General features: G+C 30.5%; 1 protein-coding gene across 6 annotated transcripts in view; it reads right to left on the reverse strand.

Annotated features, from left to right (window-relative positions):
* LOC139523920 (zinc finger homeobox protein 4-like) overlaps nt 1–22062 on the reverse strand; it is a 190154-nt gene that overhangs the window by 82022 nt on the left and 86070 nt on the right. For 2 of the 6 annotated variants that reach the window (XM_071318317.1, XM_071318318.1), the window contains one exon: nt 9417–9513. The gene's annotated coding sequence lies outside the window, so the exon portion shown is untranslated. Of the gene's footprint in view, nt 1–2396; nt 2418–2987; nt 3162–9322; nt 9514–21505; nt 21858–22062 lie in introns of those variants that run through there. The other 4 variants (XM_071318319.1, XM_071318322.1, XM_071318320.1 and 1 more) reach the window with 4 other exon arrangements.

The following is a 22062-nucleotide window of genomic DNA, read 5'->3' on the forward strand; positions in this document are numbered from 1 at the left end:
CACATCTTACACCTGAAATTGTGAGGCAGATGCAAACGATTTGGTCAATTAATCAACTAACCATATGAAACATTTGTCAGCAAAAACAGCTAGAACAATTATGATAAGATGGTGACAAAAGCAGGCACTTTTAACTTGTATAGAAATAATCCACACATCCAATCTTATAGAATGTATTGGAATTTTTAGCTTAATGATGAGACTTACAGACCTTTTATGCCAAATTCCACATAAAACAATTAGCAAATTCTATTATACAGTGTTAGACAGTCTGATCAATACAGAATGAAAAGGGTAATGTCAAATACAACAGAACTGACCACCAGATGTCACTCTCAGATAAAAGGCACAGATTAATTACTGCATGTGATGGCGTGATCTACTGAAATCAACCTTTCATATTCAATAAATTTAATTAACTTGTACATTACAAACAAGACGAAATTGAGAGACAGAGAAAGCAAATGAAGTTCTTAGATTAATACAAGTGTCTAAATTACGGACTTCCTCAACCACCGGCAAGAAGTTATAACAGAAGTTAATGAGGAAGTATATGAAATATTCTAACAACTTCTAACACTTTTGAAGGAAATGATGAATTAAAGATAGCCTACAGTTACTTGTTATGGTCTATTCATTTATTAATTTGATCATAGGTGAATTTCACGTGTTAAATGTACAAATATATACTGCTAAAAGGATAAAAAGGTTTTCTCTCTCTCAACCTATCGTCTTTATAATTCTAACAGGTTAAAAAAGGAGGATGAATTATTATTTAGAACCACTCCTGGTTCCTATATTCTGGAAAATAAGAAACCTATCAGTTTAAAAAGGTTTTTAATAAACATTCTCATTAGTTTTCCAGTTTCAAAATGTCAACAGAATTGGTGTTCGTTTTAAACATTTTAAAAACTTTCCATTTTTATTTCCTTTTATCAAAATATGAAATGAATACAAGTATAATGTGATAACATGTAATTTGATACTGCTGTAAAGTAAGAAGTGTTCCTCATCTCTTCAATGTCTTTTCTCCTACTGTTTCAGTCATTATTATTTTTTCTTCTTCCGTAAATGGAGATAACCAGAGATGATGATTAAATCTGGCAGAAAAGGAAAAATAATCTGTGTCAAATAGGCACTATGACCTCCATCTGGCTTTATCTCTTCATGCTTGAGACAACATTATCATCATTTTTGGTTGATACTGAGGAATTTTTAACTGTTTAAACATAGATAATGGCTGTCAAGTTGATTAAAAACTCTCAACATCTCATGATTAACTTTAATTTTATCACATTGTCCAAATTCAGGCAGGTGAAACTAGCTAAACATTCTTGCCCACTATGTAACAATTTAGATAAAGAAAAAGCCCATTAAAATTCACTTCGTTTATGACTAGTGTGTTAATTTAAATCCATAATAGGACAAAATTAAAGAGAACCGAAATCGGTGATGGGGCACAATTATAATCTCTTTCTCAAAAGTATCTTCACTGCTTTTTCAATTTATGTTAATATCTTTGTTTGGAAGGAACACAAGTTATTTTAATCGTCAAATACTAACTTTGAATACCAATGTGTTTTCCCCCAATAAACTTGTATATAAAGACTGTCAACATTTTATAAGTGTTATCTAATAGGCCTTAATAGGGTATTATGAATGAAAGGAAACTCATACATTAAAATTTTATCATCCCTATTTGCACATGGTTAATTAGAACTGAATATTATTAATTTTAAAAATGTTTTTACTGAAACTCATGAATTTTGTAAACGCTGTAAATACTCTTTTATGTAACGTAGAATTGGGAATTTGTTGTAATCACAGAATAAAATGTCTCCCGCTCAGTCTGATTAAAATTACTATAAACAAATTAAAATTGTATTAATACATGTACACACAAAATTATTTCAATTAAATCAGGCAACCACTTCATTAATTCTTAAAATAACTCAATCCAATATGAAAACTTCACCTATGTAATGCACTTTAATTAAAATAACAAAGTTCCTTCATATGTAATTAACTGGAAATCACTCCAATTTATTATTTGATTACATTTTGAAAATTATAAAAGTCATAATAAAAAAGTCTGAATCAACATAAAATATTGATGGTAAATTTCAAATGTAAAATCAGTTATATGAAAGCTTAGCTGTCCTATGGCAAGGTAAAACTATCAATGATCTCCTTTAAATTTCTGTTTTGTAAATAAAAACATTTAACTATAAGACTGGAATCTGCTATAAAAATGTCCATCAAGCAAGCAATAAATCTCTTATTGACAAAACCCTATTCACCCGCTTTTTAATTTTTTTTCACTGATCTTTCAAACAGGTTTACAATCGGTTTATCTGTAAATCGATTGGAAGTCTTAAATGGCAATTCATACTCACAGTCTTTGATAGATATTGAACTGTGAATGCTTAATGTTTCAGTTTTTCAATACTCATTGTTGATGGTTCAATTGTTGCGTTTTCACACTGTCATAACTTTAAAAAAACAAGTTTCACTTTTCTATCATGGTATTCTTTATATCTTAATCTAGATCAATGGAGCGTTTAACAGGTAAACAGATTTGTTGAATGGAAGACATTATCTGGGCTATCATCGTGTGAAAGGAAGGATAAATATTACTTTAAACATTGTAGCCATTTGTTGTAACATTCTAAGTTCGGTATTGTGTAACATAACACAAAGTCCAATACTGTCAGATTTTAAACCATTATCAATGAAAAAAAGGTTCTCTCAAATAACGGAAATGATAGTATTGGTATCTCTTTAAATTTGAAAAAGAAAGTTCAATATCCATTTTGCTCTTTGTCTTTTTACAGAAGTTTATATACAATGTACATACCACACATTTCTTTTTATTTATAAGTAAAATGATTGAAAAGAAAACCAAAAGATAATAAAAATTAAAAAAATAAGACTTAAAAAAAATAAAAAAAAAAATAGCAAAGAACCAATATATGAATCAACAATACCTTTTTTTATCTTTGGTTAAGATGAAACTGACAATTGTTTTCCTTTTTACAAACAATTTAATTTCCAAACTTTTTGAAACTGAAGTTGTTACCAAAATTTTGAGTGCATAATCCGGCTAAAGTTGACGCGGTCTCACAGGACGGATGTTTACAAAAAGCATAACTTTTAAAATCAATATGGGGCAGCATGATTAGAATTTATTTTATTATCTCTACACCTTTAAGCTAATGAGACTACAGGTAATGTTAGACCTAATTTTACAGTAAAATCAACTGGTCTGGATAAGTATAGTGATAACTTTATTATCATATCTTGTTGATTTTATTAAGATGTGTCAGATATAAGATGTTAAAAAAAAGCTATATCTTAAAACTAACCATACCTTTGTAATACTTTCTTTGAAAAGCTATTTAAAAATGAATGGGGAAGGTGACCATGGGACACAGATCATGGACCCAGATGATGCCCACCTTGAATATCATATAAATATAAAGAGACATAACTGAAGAACTGTAAAAGTTATGCTATTCAAATAAGTATTAGATTTGAGTTTTCAGGTAATATTAGTAATGTGTAAACTTGGTTCAGGCAAACTTAAGTTAGAGAACGGAAAAAAAAATCAGCAATTTTTCCATTTGTAAAGGGACATAAAATAAATCTCAATTCAAATTTCCAAAGGAGTTTGCAACCATAATAACCCAAGTACATCATAAAAGTCTCAAAATAGAAAATGACATACATAATCATGGCCAAAATTAAATTACCTTCTCCAGGCAGATATCAGCATTTTTAAAATAGTAATTTTTGAAAATAAATTGACAGCTAATCACCTGAAGACAATACAATATTTTTTTATGCATAATTTAAAAGCAGTGTAAGGGAGTTAATTGACAATGCTGTGTTTGAATTAACTTCCTTACACTGCTTTTAAATATGTTTTGTACTTCAAGAAATTGTCCATTAACCAAGACACCCTTGTTTTTTCCCTTTTTCGCCCATTATTCCTAAACGGTTTGAGCCATAACCCCAAAAGCTAATTCTTACCATCCCTTTGTGGTATGGAAATTTGTTACTTTCAGAGAGATCCATACACCATTCCACAAGTTATTGTCTGGAAACTAGAAAAATGCTTATTTGGGCACCTTCTTGGCCCTTAATTCCTATACTATTTGGACCATACCCCCCAAAATTAACCCCAACCTTCCTTTTGTGGTCATAAACCTTGTAATCAAATTTCACACATTTCTATTTACTTATACTAAAGTTATTGTCTGGAAACCAAATGTCTCTGGAAGATGACGTCGATGTGATATCAATATATGAATTTTTGATTTTACAGTATAAAAATAAATGGAAACAACTTTTTGCATTCATTTTTCAAATTTAAAATTTTGATATATGATATGAATCGATTATTAAGGATGTTTTACATAGATGTATTGTTGACAAAGTATTTTCTGATTACATGTAATTGAGAATAAATATATGATATTTAGGTATTAAAACAAATTCTGATATTAAATCTTTTTTGAAATCCCCAAGAAGAACAATTTCGTGCCATTTTATCAGATTTTAAATTTATGAAACATTATCATTAAACGAAACTAAAAGTTCAAATCACAGTGTATAAATCTCTTCTAAATATGCATAGTAAAAATAATAATATGTATATCTCAATGTTTTAACAGATACCATCTTGTAATAAATCAACCAACCAACAAATTTGTTTTACTTTTGAATAAATTAAGGCAAATAAAATTGAGCCTAATGTTGTAATTTGTAAAGGAACTTTTATTTCCATGTTATCTAAAAACTATCAAACAACTGTTTTAAAGTTCATGTGATGGTTATTTTAGTTTTTATCATTGTTGGATTGCTGACTCCTTGAATTATATTGCACTCATTTCTTTTCTTTATACAAAAAATGATGAGATGTCAAATGCTATAAATCAGCTAAATTGTGTTTAAATTTCATAGATAGATTTCTATTTATTTATACTAAAGTTATTGTCCTTAAATCAAATGTCTTCAAATGATGCGGACAACCAGGACGTGATACCAATATGCAACCATGTACAAAATGTTTGAATAGTTGTTTGGTTGTATGAATGAAATTAAGTGCATTTCACTGATAGATTGACTTGGATGGATTTAAGCATGTGATGTTGTTGCAATGATAAACGACGTCATTGCCTAATATTTTCCAGTATTAAGTCCTGTCCATGATCTTTAAGAAGTATTAACCAGCAAGGTGAAGGGGAAAACGTGTAAATTGCCAATAAAAAGCAATTCCCGCCAACCTCAAACTTGTAAAAATATGATAATGAAAAGCAGCCTGGTATCTGCTAACACAAAGGTTCCTGGTACGATTCCTGTTCTGGGATGAAAATTTCAGGGAATGATTTTTTTCGGTTCTCCCTTGATACCATTTGCGAGTATGGTCTTGAGGAAACGATGACATTCTGTGGGAAGGGGACAACAAATGGCTGACCCTTGTTAAGAGAGAGCCATATTTCTTGCACGTAAAAGACACCCTTGTAGATTTAAAAAAGAGCAGGCAAAGAGCTTGCATCCGCAAAGTGCTTGCACTCGCAATAACTTGTTTCCCAATCCACTATAAATAAATATGTTGAAACTTAGCTTTGTATCTGAACCCATAATAAAAGATATTATCACACAGCATCAAATGCTCATTCTGATATAGATACAAGATAAATTCAGAAAGCCATTCAAAGGTGTTGTGTAACAATTCATGACACAGACAAGAACAGGAACAGGGCTTTCTTGATATTTATCATCTTAAACTAAAAGTGAGTCCTTCAAAATTAAGAAAAAAACTCAACACACTGCAAGTTCAAGAAAGCCACTTGCAACGGTTTAATTGGAATTATTTGAGTAATGTTGATCATGTTGCATCTGTGAGTTTTAAAAACTTGATTTTAAGTTAAAATTAGTATAAAAAAGTTAATCAACAATAACATTGAATCACAATGAAAATTCACAACAGAAAGTACTTTATCAAATGGGAAAATCAAAAGCTTAAACATATCAAACAAAGTAAAAAAACTGTGATATTCCTGACTTGGTATAAGACATTCATTAAAGAAGACACTTCTACCATCAAATTATAAGCCTTTGTAACTTACGTTAAAACTAAGAAGCCACTTCTACCATCAAAGTTATAAGCCTTTGTAACTTAGGTTAAAACTAAGAAGACCCTTCTGCCATAAAAGTTATAAGCCTTTTTTACTTAGGTTAAAACTAAGAAGACACAATTCTACCATCAAAGTTATAAGCCTTTTTTTACTTAGGTGACACTTCTGTCATCACAGATATAAGCCTTTGCAACTTAGGTTAAAACTAAGAAGACACTTCTGCCATCACAGTTATGAGCCTTTGTAACTTAGGTTAAAACTCAGAAGACACTTCTGCCATCACAGTTATGAGCCTTTGTATCTTAGGTTAAAACTAAGAAGACACTTTTGCCATCAAAGTTATAAACCTTTGTAACTTAGGTTAAAACTTATTAAAGAAGACACTTTTGCCATTAAAGTTATAAGCCTTTGCAACTTAGGTTAAAACTAAGAAGACACTTCTGCTATCATATTTATAAGCCTTTGCAACTTTAAAACTAAGATGTTTCTTAACCATGACTTATTTGCCAAGCTTAAGGTAGCTAATATTTTAAATTCGAGTTGTATGGAAATTGCAGCTTTTAAGGGTCTTAGTACTTAGTTTTAATCTATGTGTTTCAATTTGATCTATATGTTTCAATTTGATCTGTGTTTTAATTTGATCTATGTTTCAATTTGATCTGTGTTTCAAATTGATCTACTGGGTAGTATGTGTTTCAATTTGATCTATGTGTTTCAGTTTGATTTATGTTTTTTCAATTTGATCTAATTTTAAGGCATCAAAAGGTAATAATAGACATGCTCTTACAATTTGAGGAAAATTTAGTTGAATCAAATAATTAAAAACATTTTGATAAAACAGAGAGGAAGTCATTAATGACATGCACAAAATTTTCTTTGATATTTTAAATAGTTTTCATAAGCAATTTGTATTTTAAAACAGAATAATATTAGTTTGCACCAAAATTTCTTCCAGGAATGTTCTGTCTCAAAAAATCAGTCTAGAAAATATATAGCCCTAATAAATCTGTGATAATAAGGAAGCTATTTTTCTCACCACTGACACATCATTAAATAATCTACAGAGATAACTTCATCACATTTCAATACCCAATTACATATTTTTAAAAACCTTTAGACCTTTGTTTCCAATTTTCCTGTTATTATGAAAAAAGTCTTCCCTAAACTTCAGATAAACTATCACTACTCTTTTCAATTGTATCAATTTAAGTTCGGATTATAATGGCAATTCAAATCAACATTTATTAAAATGAAAAAGATTTAATTTGTACCTAGTAGTCGGTGTGAATTTTAATTTCTCCTCCGAAGCCCAGGTGTCCTTTGTTCGAGGCCTCTAATGGAATTAATTTCCTATTAGTCAACATTTCTTAACTTGTCAAAAGAGGGACCTATAACAATATGGCAGAATCTCTGTTTAAGATATATTGCTGATTTTATTAGTTTAACAGGATTTTAATATATGGCTAAAGATTAATATTAGTTTGTATTGACAATAACAGTTTCATGTGATGTATGCTTGAGGTCATTAAAACTCCCTTATAAATTCTCTGAGTTTGTAGAAAGTTTGGACCCACCTACCGCTTGTATTCAGGTCTTTGATATGGTAACATCAAACGCTTAATGAGCAATGTATTGTAAAGTTATAAATATTAATTCTAAATTAAATCAAAATCAACATTTTTAATTCAGTATTCATTGATTTGAGATTTTTACCTTTGCCGCTAATCTAGTGCACAACAAAAAGTTATTCTAAATTGATTTTCCTGAAATTATAAATTATCTCCCTTTCTGTTAATCAGCTGTTCCATGTGTTTATTAGCATCATGGAACTTCACAGAAACTTGTGTCAACTTTTTTTTAATGCTGCGAGTCTTCCATCTTTTTTACAAGCAATAGTCATTAAATGGTATGAATCCTTATGGTGTTTTTCACCTATAAAGTTACTCATAAATTTACATGGCATATATATGAAATTAACATGGCATGTATGAAATTTAAAGATAAAAAATAATATGAAAGACCACAGTCAAGTCTGACTAATTTTGACCTTTCACCTTTGAGAAAAAACCCTTAAAATCTTACTCATGGAACATGTAATATTAACCAGAAAGAGAAATTGAAACTATTCTTAACTTCCATTAGAACTTTGTTATGGTAAAGATTTGCATTTATATATTTTTGGTTGTTTAGAAATGGAAAAACAAAAGTGCTCACTCTGAGATGTCTCGCCTGTTTTTACTTATGATTGAGTTGATGTTAAAAGTCTGTAATTTGAAGGTTTTACTACAAGTTTCATATAAACTTAACATTATCAAGTATATAAAATATTCACTGAAAAATTATTCCATACACTAAATGCACATGACCTATTGCTTATAGTATCTGAGAAATAGATCTAACACAAAAATGAAACATTTTTGAATGAACCATGAAAATGAGGTCAAGGTCAAATGAAATCCATCATTCAGTCATGTGGTTTACACTCATTTCATACATCAAATATAGTGGCCCTATTGCTATTAGTATTTGAGAAACAGAACAAACCACAAAAACTTAACATTGTCCGATGAACCACAAAATTGAGGTCAAGGTCAGACGAAACCTGCAAGTTTGAAATGAACATAATCATTTCATACAATAAATATATTTGACCTACTGTTTATAGTATCTGAGATAAGTACATGACCAGGTAACTTTAACTTGATCACTGATTTATGAAATGACTTGAGACATGTAGACCTTGCTAGGAACCAATAAAAAAAAAAACCTATTACATGTACTCATAATAAGAGAGTATTTCACTTTAAAAAAAAAACCAGTATTTTTTTTAAGGACTGTACCATGAAAATGAGGTCAAGAACAATGGAATATGACAGACAGAACTAGTAACATAAGGTGTCTTCTAGCTCCTGAAATATAAAGCTTTATACAAATAGCTCATTTCGGGGCCTTTTATAGCTGACTATGAGGTATGGGCTTTGCATATTGTTGAAGGCTGTATGGTGACCTATAGTTGTTTAAATTTTCTGTGTCATTTGGTCTGTTGTTGAGAGTTGTCTCATTGGCAATCATACCACATCTTCTTTTTTATATGCTGCAGCAGCTAGTTTGCATTCCCCATTTCAGCTAGGCCAAGACTTACCACATTTAAAATTATAGTTAAAAATAAAATCACTTACTCAAATTTAAAGAATTTTCCCTCCACACCTCTGATTTATCAAGTTGTCTATAACATATCAATGGAACAGAGATACAGTAGTTCTAAAATTGTACCTTGTTTTTTTACTGAGTTGTCTATTCTGTACTGAGTTGTCTATTCAGTACTGAGTTGTATGTTCTCTACTAAGTTGTATATTCTTTTACTCAATTCCTAAAAGTAGAAATATATTGCAAATGCATATAAACTTTAAGATGTAGAATGTTAACCAGTATTCATTTTCAGGGTTTTATGAATAATTAGGATTTTGTAATCCAGTATTATACAGATTTTTTAATGTACAATTGTTTCAAGCGCTCACAGTTATACTAATGTTTAAATTCATGTTCTGATAATTGCCTCTCCTACCCCCCCCCCCCCCCCCCATCATCAAGAGGAAAGATGGGTATACTTGAAGTTAAAATAAAGTGTACATATCTTGCTGCAGACTGACTTGCACATACAAATCTAGCTCAACGTGTTTAACTTGTACTGAGCAAAGATGATATTTATATCACATTAGCATATTCTTGTCCTCAGAATATGCATATGATGACAGATGACAACAACATACGTGATGGAAAAGCTCACCTGGCCCTCTGGGCTAGGTGAGCTAAAAATTGGGCTTGTTTTTTTTTTTATCTCTTTTTCAAATTACATGTATTACATTTTAGTAGTGAGAAATTTGTTTTGAATGTAAAATATAATCACATAAAACCTTTCCACACACACAAACTCTTCCAGCAAACTTCTTAATTCTATCCTAATCATTGTAATGTCCTAAACTTATTTATTTTTTTATAAGATTAAGGACAGTAGCAGGTGAAATTCTTATCTTGTTTAATCGGGTCACAACTTATCAAAACTTCTTACTTATCACAAGTTTTAATTACGGAGGTAACACTAAGGCATTACTTTGTGTTGTAACACATGCAAAGAAAACAAGATTTTGTATTATAGATACACCTACATTTAAAGCACCAGCAATTTGCATTTCTAATTTTTATAATAAAATCATTATAATCTAAATCAAACTTTTCCAAATAAAGTATGGTATGGTTTATTTTGACATCATGTAGCAAAAATAACTATTGTTTTTTTTTAGTTATTATAAAAATTAACACAAGATACATTTTTATACTGTTTTCATTGTAATACAGTGAATTTACACAGTCTGATGCATTATGAACAATTACACTTCATCTAAATAGAAGTTGCTACCACTTCAAATCAAATCTACAAATAAAAATAGTTTGTAGTACCTATGGATCAAAATTCACTGATCTCCATTATTTAAAGTCCCCATTTCTGTCACTTTCACAGAATTAAATTGTTGCATCTATTCCAGATAATCTATCCTTTACTTGAATTTTATAATCAAAAGTATATATATACATCCGAAGTCAAGAATCTGATGTTCAATAGTTATTGTTTGTTGATGTGGTTCATAAGTGTTTCTTGTTTCTCCTTTTTTATATAGATTAGACCGTTTGTTTTCCAATTTGAATTGGTTTAACACAAGTAAGTTTTGGGGCCCTTTATAGCTTGCTTTTTGATGTGAGCCATTTTGGATGAAGAGTTGTCTCATTGGCACTCATACAACATCTTCTTATATCTATATATAATAACTATTATGTTCATAAAACGAAGTCAGGAAAATTCAGATTCTACGTTGAGCTTTTAAAAAAGTTGAAACAGCCTGCTGAGAACATGACCATGAATGAACAACTTATGTTTCACACCAGACATCTTTTATAACAAGAATAGCATTGGTCACTTGCTAAAACATTAGTTCTAATCACAGTATTTTTCATATTAACTAATATTCAGAAAATAAATTAAAATGATTATAAATTTTCCAAACCCATTGCACATGAAGTGCATTAAAATTTGCATTGTATCCTTGATCAAGATCAACATGCTTTTTTTAACAATTTTCTTTTCACCTTTCAACAAATATAATATTTACAAAGAAATAGTTTTACCTGTCAAGACTGGAGTGTAATTTTATTCTCATCTACAACATCTGTTAATTAAACATCTGTGTTTTAATATTTTGCACAATAATTTAATATGTAATGCCCCTATAGCACTGGTTTCATTGATTAATCATTCTAATTGGGTTATTACATTTTTTTACAGAAAATTTATCATATCATATGTTTTGCAGGAATATACACTCAGGCTAGTCATGAAGATTAATTGAATAATCATCCTTCATTTTTAAATATTTTTTTTTATCATTCCCTTGTTTCTGTAAATGTAAGAAGTTTCATGTTTCGCTATGTGGAACCCCTCAAATCTTCAGGGTGAATGATGCAATAATAAACTTAGACACTTCATTGAAATACCTAATTTTGGAGTTTAAATGGTGGATGCAAAATGAAGAAAGCCAAACAAATAAAGATCAGTAACTTTTTTTTTTTTACCAAGAAACAAATCGTAATCAATTAAATGACTGATAAAAAGATCTTCACCTTATAGTAAGCAGTGTCATACCAGCAAATTCAAAGTATGGCAATATTGAAAAATATGCCTTTATGTATTTGTAGAAAATTAATCCAAATTATATAGAAACCTAAATATGTCTCTTAAAATGACCTTATCTGGTTATCAATGCTTAATTATTTGATATCCATTTTTTAATAGATCACTCCCAATTAATAATTGGGTACAAAATGGCAAATCTGCTTAAGGTTCCATCAAGATTTACTTTCATGACAATAATAGCTTATTTTGAGATATTACTTATCCAAATTTTCAAACCATTGATAGACAAAAAAATTAACACCTAAATTAGAAATTCTCCTTTATTTGCCCCATCCACCCCTGGAGACAATCAAATGTTTAAGTGGTCACATGATCGTTATCATGCTTAATGACTGTCACCTAAAGTTTTGAAGGGCTTGTAAATTATCATCAAATAAGGCTTACATCACTACCTTTATCTAAGTACAGGAAATTACAAATCAATATCATTAAAATAATGTCACCTTTCTCCTTATAGACTTTGGACTTAGTCCAATGCAATTTCAAACATTTGGAAAACCTCATAAAATTATATTACTAGTGACCATCCTTATCAATGAAAATGAGTGCTTACTACACCAAAGAGGAAAACCCACAGAACTATACATTATTTATAGTTTTCTGATTTGAAGAAACAATAACATGTTTCACAAAGAAGTGAAATTTCAATTAAAGAACTTAGAAGCTGAATCTTGCATGGACCGGACCTGCTTTATTTCCAAGCCAGTACCATATGAACTTAACATTATGGGTTATGTCCTATTGCTACAGGATATTTAAATGTTTGACCTTCTAATGTCTGATAACAACAATATTTAGAGAACTAAATACAGAGGCAGACTTAAGGAAAAAAAGGGGGGGAGTGCTGAGGGTGCCTAAGGTGCACAATTTCTGGATATTTATTTACAGTTAATATAAGACTTTTACTGGTTTTACTATAAATTTTGTCTAGTTTGGGCTTTCCTTTTTCAAAATCCTGGAACAAACCTGCAAACTGAAGACCTTCTAGCGAAATTTTGAATCTTATTTAAGAAAGCTGTTATGAACCCAACAGATTGAAAGTTAATCAGGTTTTTCACTAACTTTCATTATAAATTCAAAGTTATCTATCTAAATGTACTGTATATATACTAAATAAAGCAAGGTGGCAAATTAAAATGAGAGCAGTATTATTGCATTGAAAATCTGATAAAACACATGTTTTATTTGCTTTAGGTTCATAGAAAACCAGCACAATAAGGTTATGAGATGTGCCATATTTTACTTAAGGCTAAAGCTTCAAAATTAACCTAAATGAACATTTGAATATCCTCAGGCACCCTCAACATTAATAATAATAAACAAGTATAACACATTTCACAAAACATCAACAAATTACACCAATCCATTTGTTTAGTCCAGTCAACTCTTTCATCATGTGATGCTACATCTAAAATAATCTGCTTAATAATATTCCCTATCCAGTATATTTTGATTCACAGATCCTATAAATGTTTTCCTCTGTAACCTCCAAGTCTTTCCATGGAAAAGTAGATATTGAATTATCTCCCCCTACTCTCAAAAATATTAAAACACTGACTATTTCCTGTCAGCTAACAAAAAAAATTGTAGTTCCTTTCTTAAGCCCCACTCAGTTATTGGTCAATTGAGGACACTGACCATTGCTAACAATGACCACAAGTCTTAATTTAGATGATTTCAAGATATAATCTACAGTCATAGATCTCATTTAGTCTATTGATTCATATAATAAATGTTTAAGATGCAATTTTGTGGCTTACAACTTTAATACATAGATCTGCAACGGGGGCAAAGCTCAAACCTAGAAGTTAGGTACGTAAGAATCAATAGGTTGGGATAAAACTTGCGGATCTAGTCTTCCCTTGTTAATGGAGACTAAATCTAATTAATTTGATTGATGATTCATTACATCACTGGCTAAAATCAGCAAAAGCAGAATTAATTGGTTTGGTAATTGTCGACAAAATATTCCGCATCTAGGAATCTATCAATTATAATACATTGATTGGACTTAACCCACGGAATATTTATTAGAAATAACAAGCAATCTAACTTCAAATTAAAAATACTACACGATTCATTTGTATTACAATTCAGCGGACAAACCACATCTTTGTTAATGATCTATTGTGGGTCACAACTTGTTTTTTTTACATGGAAATCAACCAGTTGTTATTAAGGATATACTTAGATAATCATAGATATGAAAATTTGTGGATCTGATGAGATTGCTAAAGTTAATGAACTATGGAGGTAGATTCATGAAACAATTAAAATCATTAGACAAATGCAATCTTCAATGATTGAGATTTGTAAAAAGCTATCAACTGTACCACTCTATGACTAATAAATGTTCTGAAAGTCTGAGCACAGAGTGAAGCTAGACAGAGTAATGTTGTTGTTTTTTTTTTCAATTTTAAAGCACAACTCTTAATAATATTTTGCAAGTTACCATAATTATTATTTTTATAAACTATTACTTTCCTGGTGCTTAAAGATCACATTTCAAATAGATATATGAAGATGTGGTATGAGTGCCAATGAGACAACACTCTCCATCAAAGTCACAATTTATAAAGTAAACCATTATAGGTCAAAGTACAGCCTTCAACATGGAGCCTTGGCTCACATAGAACAACTAGCTATAAAGGGCCCAAAAATTACTAGTGTAAAACCATTCAAAAGGAAAAAAACAAGTATAATCTATATAAAAAACTAGAAACAAGAAATACTTATAATAACAAACGACAACTACTAAACATCAGATTCCTGACAGGTGCAAAGAATTGCAGCGGCTTTAAATGTTATAATGGTGCCAAACCTTCACCCTTATCTGAAACAAACAGTGTAACATCACAACATAGAATGACACACTGAAAAAATCAATTGAAATGGCTTTACTCAATCAAAAGACATATTAAGGTAGATGGGGTGTCTAAATTATAATCCATAGAATTTTTTAATAATTTGCCAAAATGTAGTTTATATCAGGCTTCTTTTTAAAAAATAATAAAAAGAATGGGTCACTAGGCTTATTTTCATGCTACAGGTTTTGTAAAATTGACAGATTTTGTATAGATTATGCATGGAAAACCAAATTTTCAGCCATAAAACGAAAACTACACCATAGAATTTTAAGATAAAATATGAGAAGATAGCTCTAATAATATGCTTTCAGATAAGATTGGGGCCACGGGACTGGTTTTCTTTCTACATATTAAAATAGGTAAATTCCTAACACATTCTATTGTAAAAGTAACTTTATCTGAATTATCTGCCCTTGCATTTGAGTTGCCTCCCCTTATGTGGTAAAGGTGGAAAAAAAATTATCAAACAAAAGTATCCTGTTTTTTTTGTAAAATACAACCATAAATTTGATGTAACAATGTCATTTTCTATATTGAAATGAAAATTCTTACACATAAATTACCTACTACTCTCAAAATATGCACATTTTATCAAAGATCTAGACCGATTGTTTTCTGGTAATTGAAAATCAAAGATGGAGGAAGACACCCTATCTACCTTAACACAAGAGACGTACATACACTGAACAAATAAATTTGATCTATCAGATACAATGCAAAGTCTGCTTTAGAAACTGGTTAGAGTCAAGAGTGAAGACTCCAGTAAATAGAGGACTAGTGTCACTGTGAGGGTTATCTCAGTGACAGTTTTGTCTAGTAAATTGGAATTATCTTAAACAAATTAATAGAATGAGAATTATCTGTAGGGAATAAAAAGGCACAGAAACAACACACAGGAAAACCGAAATTAAAACCCTACCTTGCAACCACAAAAATACACAATACCAGATCACAACAGAATAAACAATGTTCTTAAATGCAAGCATATAATCCCTTGATATAGATGTTGGGAGTTTTTGTACTTAGTGTGTCTTTTCTTATTTCTGTCAATGAGTAGAATTTCGTTGATGAAAAAACTATTTTTTCAATCATTACCATGTACATAAATTAGACTGTTCCTTTTTCTCATTTGAATTGTTTAACATTTGTCATTTCAGTGCTTTTAATAGATGATTATGTGGTATGGGTTTTACTCATTGTTGAAGGATCCTAGTCAGCTACAACAATAGCAACTCTATTTATAATGGAGGTGTAAGTCTTACAACCTGAGGGTTATTACAAAATAGCTTTGGAGTTCATATACCAACAATGGATTCAAATTCTAGCTAGTTAATATTACTGAACTAATTCATCATGAAATCCCATCTTCAAACATTAAGATAAAAAACAAATGTTAGTTGTAGAATTTTGCTGTAAATACTTCAGATCCTTTGGTCTCTAAAAGGAGATAGACACATATTTAATCCGTTATTTACTTTTTACACATTTTATAACAATTAATTTACCCCTTTTATAGTTGTAATTGATTATAGCTTATTCAAAAGCTTGCTGAAGCTTCTAGACAAAAACATGTTTGGGCAAACCAAGCATCTGCTTACAAAAGATTCACTGTTTGATTGACTGTTGTCCAGTGGCAAATATTTGATGCTAATAATAGTATAAATAGATATCTATCATTGAGCATAATCTTATATTCTTACTGGATGAGAGACATATAACAATTATTTAAGCTGCTTTTCCATGTTATGATTAAGTCACACAATTTTATTATATTCAACAATGACACCATAGGATATTGGCCCATAATGGTTCCCACTGTTCGTTGACTTATAAATGTTAAGAACTTTCTTTAGATAGAATAACGAGCAGATTTGCTGGTGGTTATAATGTAAATACTTTCTGAAAAATTCTAAAAGCACAAGTTCTGTTACATTTCTTTCGATTGATTTACAGTACAATGTATGCTTCCCTTATAATCAAGTTTTTCATTTGAACAGGTCATACAATTTAATTAAATCTGATAATATATCCGACTTCATCCTCTATGAAAAAAAAGCGGCATTCTGAAATCTATACACTTGCAAAAATCAAAACAAACCCCTCCGGCCTCCCATTCATCCCACTGCAACCTCAAGTAATCTTAGTTATTAAGTGAAAACTCTCTTTGATAATCTACAGGTACTAACCCTTTCTTGAAAACAATGTTTGAGTGAACCATTACTTCTTAAGGTAAGGTTTGCGTACACAGGGAGATAACTCGAATTCAAATAATTGAAAAAAGGAGGGACCCGCCATTTTGAATTGCTTTGATTGACCAATGTTCGATAACTACAATATTATCAAAAATAAAACAACACCTACCTCAAAATCACCGTTTTGATGAAATTTTATCAAAATTTGAATCGTACAAATAACGCTATGACCTTCAGTTTGTTAGTTTTCATTTATATGACGTCACGTTTAGCCATAACGTCTTTGTGCAAAAACCATTCATGAAGTTTCGCGGAATTTTATTTTATTTCATTTTTGTACATTTTGATGCCCCCGCCGTAGTAAAGGGGGTATTAAGTTTTATCCTTGTCTGTTTGAACGTCCATCCGAACGTACGTACCATAGTGTACGTCTGTTTTTATAAAATTGGTTTCCGTTCTCTAACTTTAGTTAGCATCAACAAACTGATACAAAACTTATGCACAATGCATTTTACCACAAAAACACAGAATTTTGATGTCGTCACTTTTACAGTTCTAGATTTATGAGGGGTCGGACAGGGGATACATTTCTCCTTTCTCCCGTCCCCTTTCTCTTGTCTCCCGACGTAAAACCTTTAAAAAAAATGTATGGGAAGCTCATTTCAATAGAAATCGATCTCCTTTCACAAGATAGAAGGGATGTTTATTCTGCTCCAAGATTTTTGAACGCTGTCTCTTTTATTGAATTTGTAAGTCTGATGCACGCCGTTTCCGATTTTTATTAAGTATAAATACAATTTATAGAAACGCAGGATTGAGTGAAAAACGTTACATTTTTGTGACACTTTTAGTCAATTTCATTTAAAATGGTTGGAACTTACATAATGCGCCATGTGTTTTTTTTTTACAGAGGATGCACATATATATTCTCAGATATTTTTATTGCATAATTTTTACAAATGACAGAATGTTGAACTTGGTCTTTTCAAATGTACAGTTAGCAGATTTGTCCCAAAATACGCACACAACCCACACGTTTACATCATTCGAAATATGTGTTATTTTATCAATCACTTTTACAACTGACGGAATGTTTCTTATAGTATTTTTTTATGGATGCATTAGACACAACTATTATATTGTGTCGTCCTGAACATGCCTGATCTATTTGCCACCGGACATTTTACAACCTCTTATCAAACCAACGTCTATGTATATCAGTCAAATTTGAATCAATTTTATCTAAAAACAAGGATGGTGACATGTGTCTTTACACATGCACGTTTGCACTATAAAATCTGGGAAATTGTTAGTTTTTAGTCTTTCACTGTATATATGAGATTATAATGAAGTAGGGACGACGCTCGGCCTGAGTATTTTTTTTTAGGTCGTTTTTGAATTTTTCGTTTCTGTTCTCTACCTTTAGTTGCTTCGACCAAATGTTATAAAATGTAAACGTAATGCTTTATAATGTTTTATTTTACATTACTGTGGTTGAAGAGTTTTTATTTTACATTACTGTGGTTGAAGAGTAGCCACAATCAATTTTGATTTGACGGTTGCAAATTTCCGTTTTACTGGCTCCCCTACGCGTCGACGGTAAAACGGCATTTGCGAACATCAAATCACAAATTGACGGTGGGGACTCCTCAACTACAGTGCCGTTACTCCTGGGAACTTCATTGAAGTGATTTTAATTTATTGAAAGTATGTGGAAAATTTTCATATTACGGGTCTTCATAATTACATTTCTTATTTTAAATATGAACAATACATATACGACTGTCATTTGTATTCCCAGGCCATTGTCTGTTTTGTCTTTTATCATGTATAGGAGCATGTAGTTTGTTTGTTTGGTCAAAGACCCCACATCTGAACATCATGTGTAACAATTGGACAAATCATACCAGTAATCTATGTTTCTCCTGCAATGCTTTCCATGCTAAGTCATACATATTTGATCATATTTAAATAACATTTGTAGATGTCTAGATTTAAATGAATGGAATAAACATGGCTTCTGTAAATGATTTTACTAGTCAAAACTGATGTCTTTTCATCCATTTGCTGCATACAAACAATTTACCAAACATGGGGCAATGACGCAATTTTAATTACTTTTAATGGCAATTTGAATGCTTTCCTAGATTCAAAATATTACAGTTTGAAGCACTGAACAAATATAAGTGTTTCCTTCAAAACCAGTGTCTTGTACATTTTCTACATGTATTAATACACAAGTATGACCAAAGCTTAACACCTCCCCTTCCAACTGATAGGTGGGCATAAAAGTTAAGGGACAACATCAAAAGTTTAATGCAGGATAAAAAAAAAACTTAATTCACATAGTTTGTTCGCTGACCTTTCCCCCTCTAAACTTAATTTGGGAAAAATTGATTGACCAATATGGATATATGTAAAATCCATGTCAAATTAAAAAAAACTTGCAGCAACTTTTATCCCCCACCCCTAAACTATTTGAATTAAGTTTTTTTATCCTACATTGATCTTTTGATGTCATCCCTAAAATAATCACTGTTTTCTCTCATTGATTATGGTCAATCTCAAAAAGTTACAAGACAAAAAGATTCTTTGTTAAAAGATGCTTTAAAGATGACTTTCTTCTTTGCAGATCAATAAACAAAAAATATTTTTTTGTTTTACAGAAATGACAAGATGAACGCATAACGCCCATTACCGTAAAAACGAGTTCGGGGACATATCAATTTTATTAGCTCATTATAATGCAAATAGTTAAATCGTTATGTTCACAGTTTTTTACAAAAACGGTGGACCCGGAAAAGGGATATTTTTGGCTTTTTGTTACCATGGCAACGGTTTTTTTTTAACCCAAAAATTGAAAAATCTTGTTTTTAGGAACTTTTATATGATTTTTTTAATTAAAATTTATTATTAATGAATGGACCACAATTATTTATACATGTTTTATTCAGTTTTATTTTTTTATAGTCACTCGCATACATTATTATTTCAGAAGAATTCAAATACAATTTTCCCTAAAAATCGTCAAAAATCGGAATTTTGAGCCTTTCACCTGAAAAAACGGAACGGGCGATGTTCGATTTTTTTTCATTAAATGATTGGGTACTCCTCCCTGAACAAAATGATGTATCATATTGGTACAATATCACTAAGAAAAAAATCCAGGTTTCATGCAAACCTTACCTTAAGCATTAAAAAATAGTTTTTTAAAGCCAGGTCACTCTCATTCAAGACAAAAACATCTAGTTAAAAAGACAGTAAGTATTATATACAGGCACTAGCAATGTCAGTGCAATTGAAACATGTTATCATCTTCATCATTTGATCTTTAGTAGATAGACGTCTCATTGACAATTTTTATTTTATTTGGAAATTAAGAGTATCAGGTTTTACTTAAACATTCCCCATTTCCATTCTCAATTTTATTCAGAACAAATTTCAATAATCTGTAGTTTTAAAACCAATTGTTTTTACATATATCTGAAGACTATTTACAAGACTATCCTTGGTAAATAAATTCAATAATTAGACTAAAATAAATGATAGAAATTAGCTTAACAGATTCAATAACTAATTTAAACAAAATTTAAAAAAATCAAAAAGTATTGATACTTTAAAAGAGTGTTGATAAATATTTAAAAAAAAATATTCTAGATGTATTACCTAATAAATATTGCATTACCTGTAATAGACATCGTCAACTAACAAATTTATTTACTTTAATAACTGAAATCTTATTAATATATCTAAATGTGGAAGAAAATTTTACAAAAGTACATAAATTAGAAAAATAGAAGAAAATTTACCTGGGAGCCTGTATCTTTGTATATTATCAGTGTTAATGGGAATATAATCGTGGTTGATCTTTCTGCTTGGTCTGCTAGTAAGCTTGTGAAAACCTTTCCATAAAACTGTTAATTATCTATAGGAGGCCACACTAATTGTTTATCTCTACATTTATATAATCCTTATAAAGCACAAATATTGATTTTGTTCAAGATAAGCTTTTGTACAATTTTATAAAGGGTTATAAATTGTTTTAAATATTTTTAATTAAAGTGTTCTGAGAGAAAAAAAAGTCCACAAATTTAATACCGAATTTAATTAATACTTCAGACAAAAATCATAAAATACTTAAACCACATGTGCCTCAACAATGATATATAATTATTGGTGTCACTTTTATTGACAAAGACACATTAAATAGGCTAAAAGTTTACAAAGACTTGCAAAGAAGATAACATTGCCTTTGGCCAAACCTGTGGTCAACAGGTAGAAAACAAAGGATTTTTACCTTCTGCTTTGTGTCCAGCCATTTTAATAGTTTGGCTGACCTGCAGAGTTAAGCGGTTTAATGCATCATCTTTTCTTCAAGCATTATCCAGTGGTCAGTGGTACTGGTCAGTCACTCCAAATGACACAGACAACAAAGACTTATTTAAGTAGTATTTACCTTAAAATAGTGACAGTTGAGGGAAAGGAGGGACAAAAAAAGAGGGGGGTGTTTGTGAAAGAAGAAGATTGATGTTTTCATCAACAAAAAATGTGTCTTACCTGTGATATGAATGTGACCCAAATAAAACCTCCAAACTTGTTATCTCAATTTCAAAGTCAATTGAACACAAAATCAATTTTAAACAGTTTTACAGTTCTGCTTCAGTGGCTTCACATTAGGTTCTGTCTCTACATCAGTATTCGGGTGGGGTCTTCAGGTGAACAGTAGCCATGTGGGTATGAATGGCAATGTACAGTGTAAACCATACAATCATTAATGAAATGATTAATTATAAATCTGGAAGCTCAGATAACACACCATTTAATAATTTCACTTGACCAACCAGTAGTCAGCCCTTCTTTTTTATCAATTCATTGGAAGGTTTTTGACTTTTATCAATCTTATTTATACCTGTTGAGAGAAATATTCCATATTTCATAAACAATTAGTGATGAACTTGTTGATTTCATAAGAAAAGATTTATAGATAATAAAAGACTTGCATGCATCTTTAAGTCTTTACAGATTGTTAAAACTATGAGAATGTCTGATATTTTTGTTTTTCTATGTGTTTTATGCCTTTAATATAGAGAATACAGAATGAGGGTGGTGAAAGG

Source organism: Mytilus edulis, chromosome 5, assembly GCF_963676685.1.
Source record: "Mytilus edulis chromosome 5, xbMytEdul2.2, whole genome shotgun sequence".
Lineage (NCBI taxonomy): Eukaryota > Metazoa > Mollusca > Bivalvia > Mytilida > Mytilidae > Mytilus > Mytilus edulis.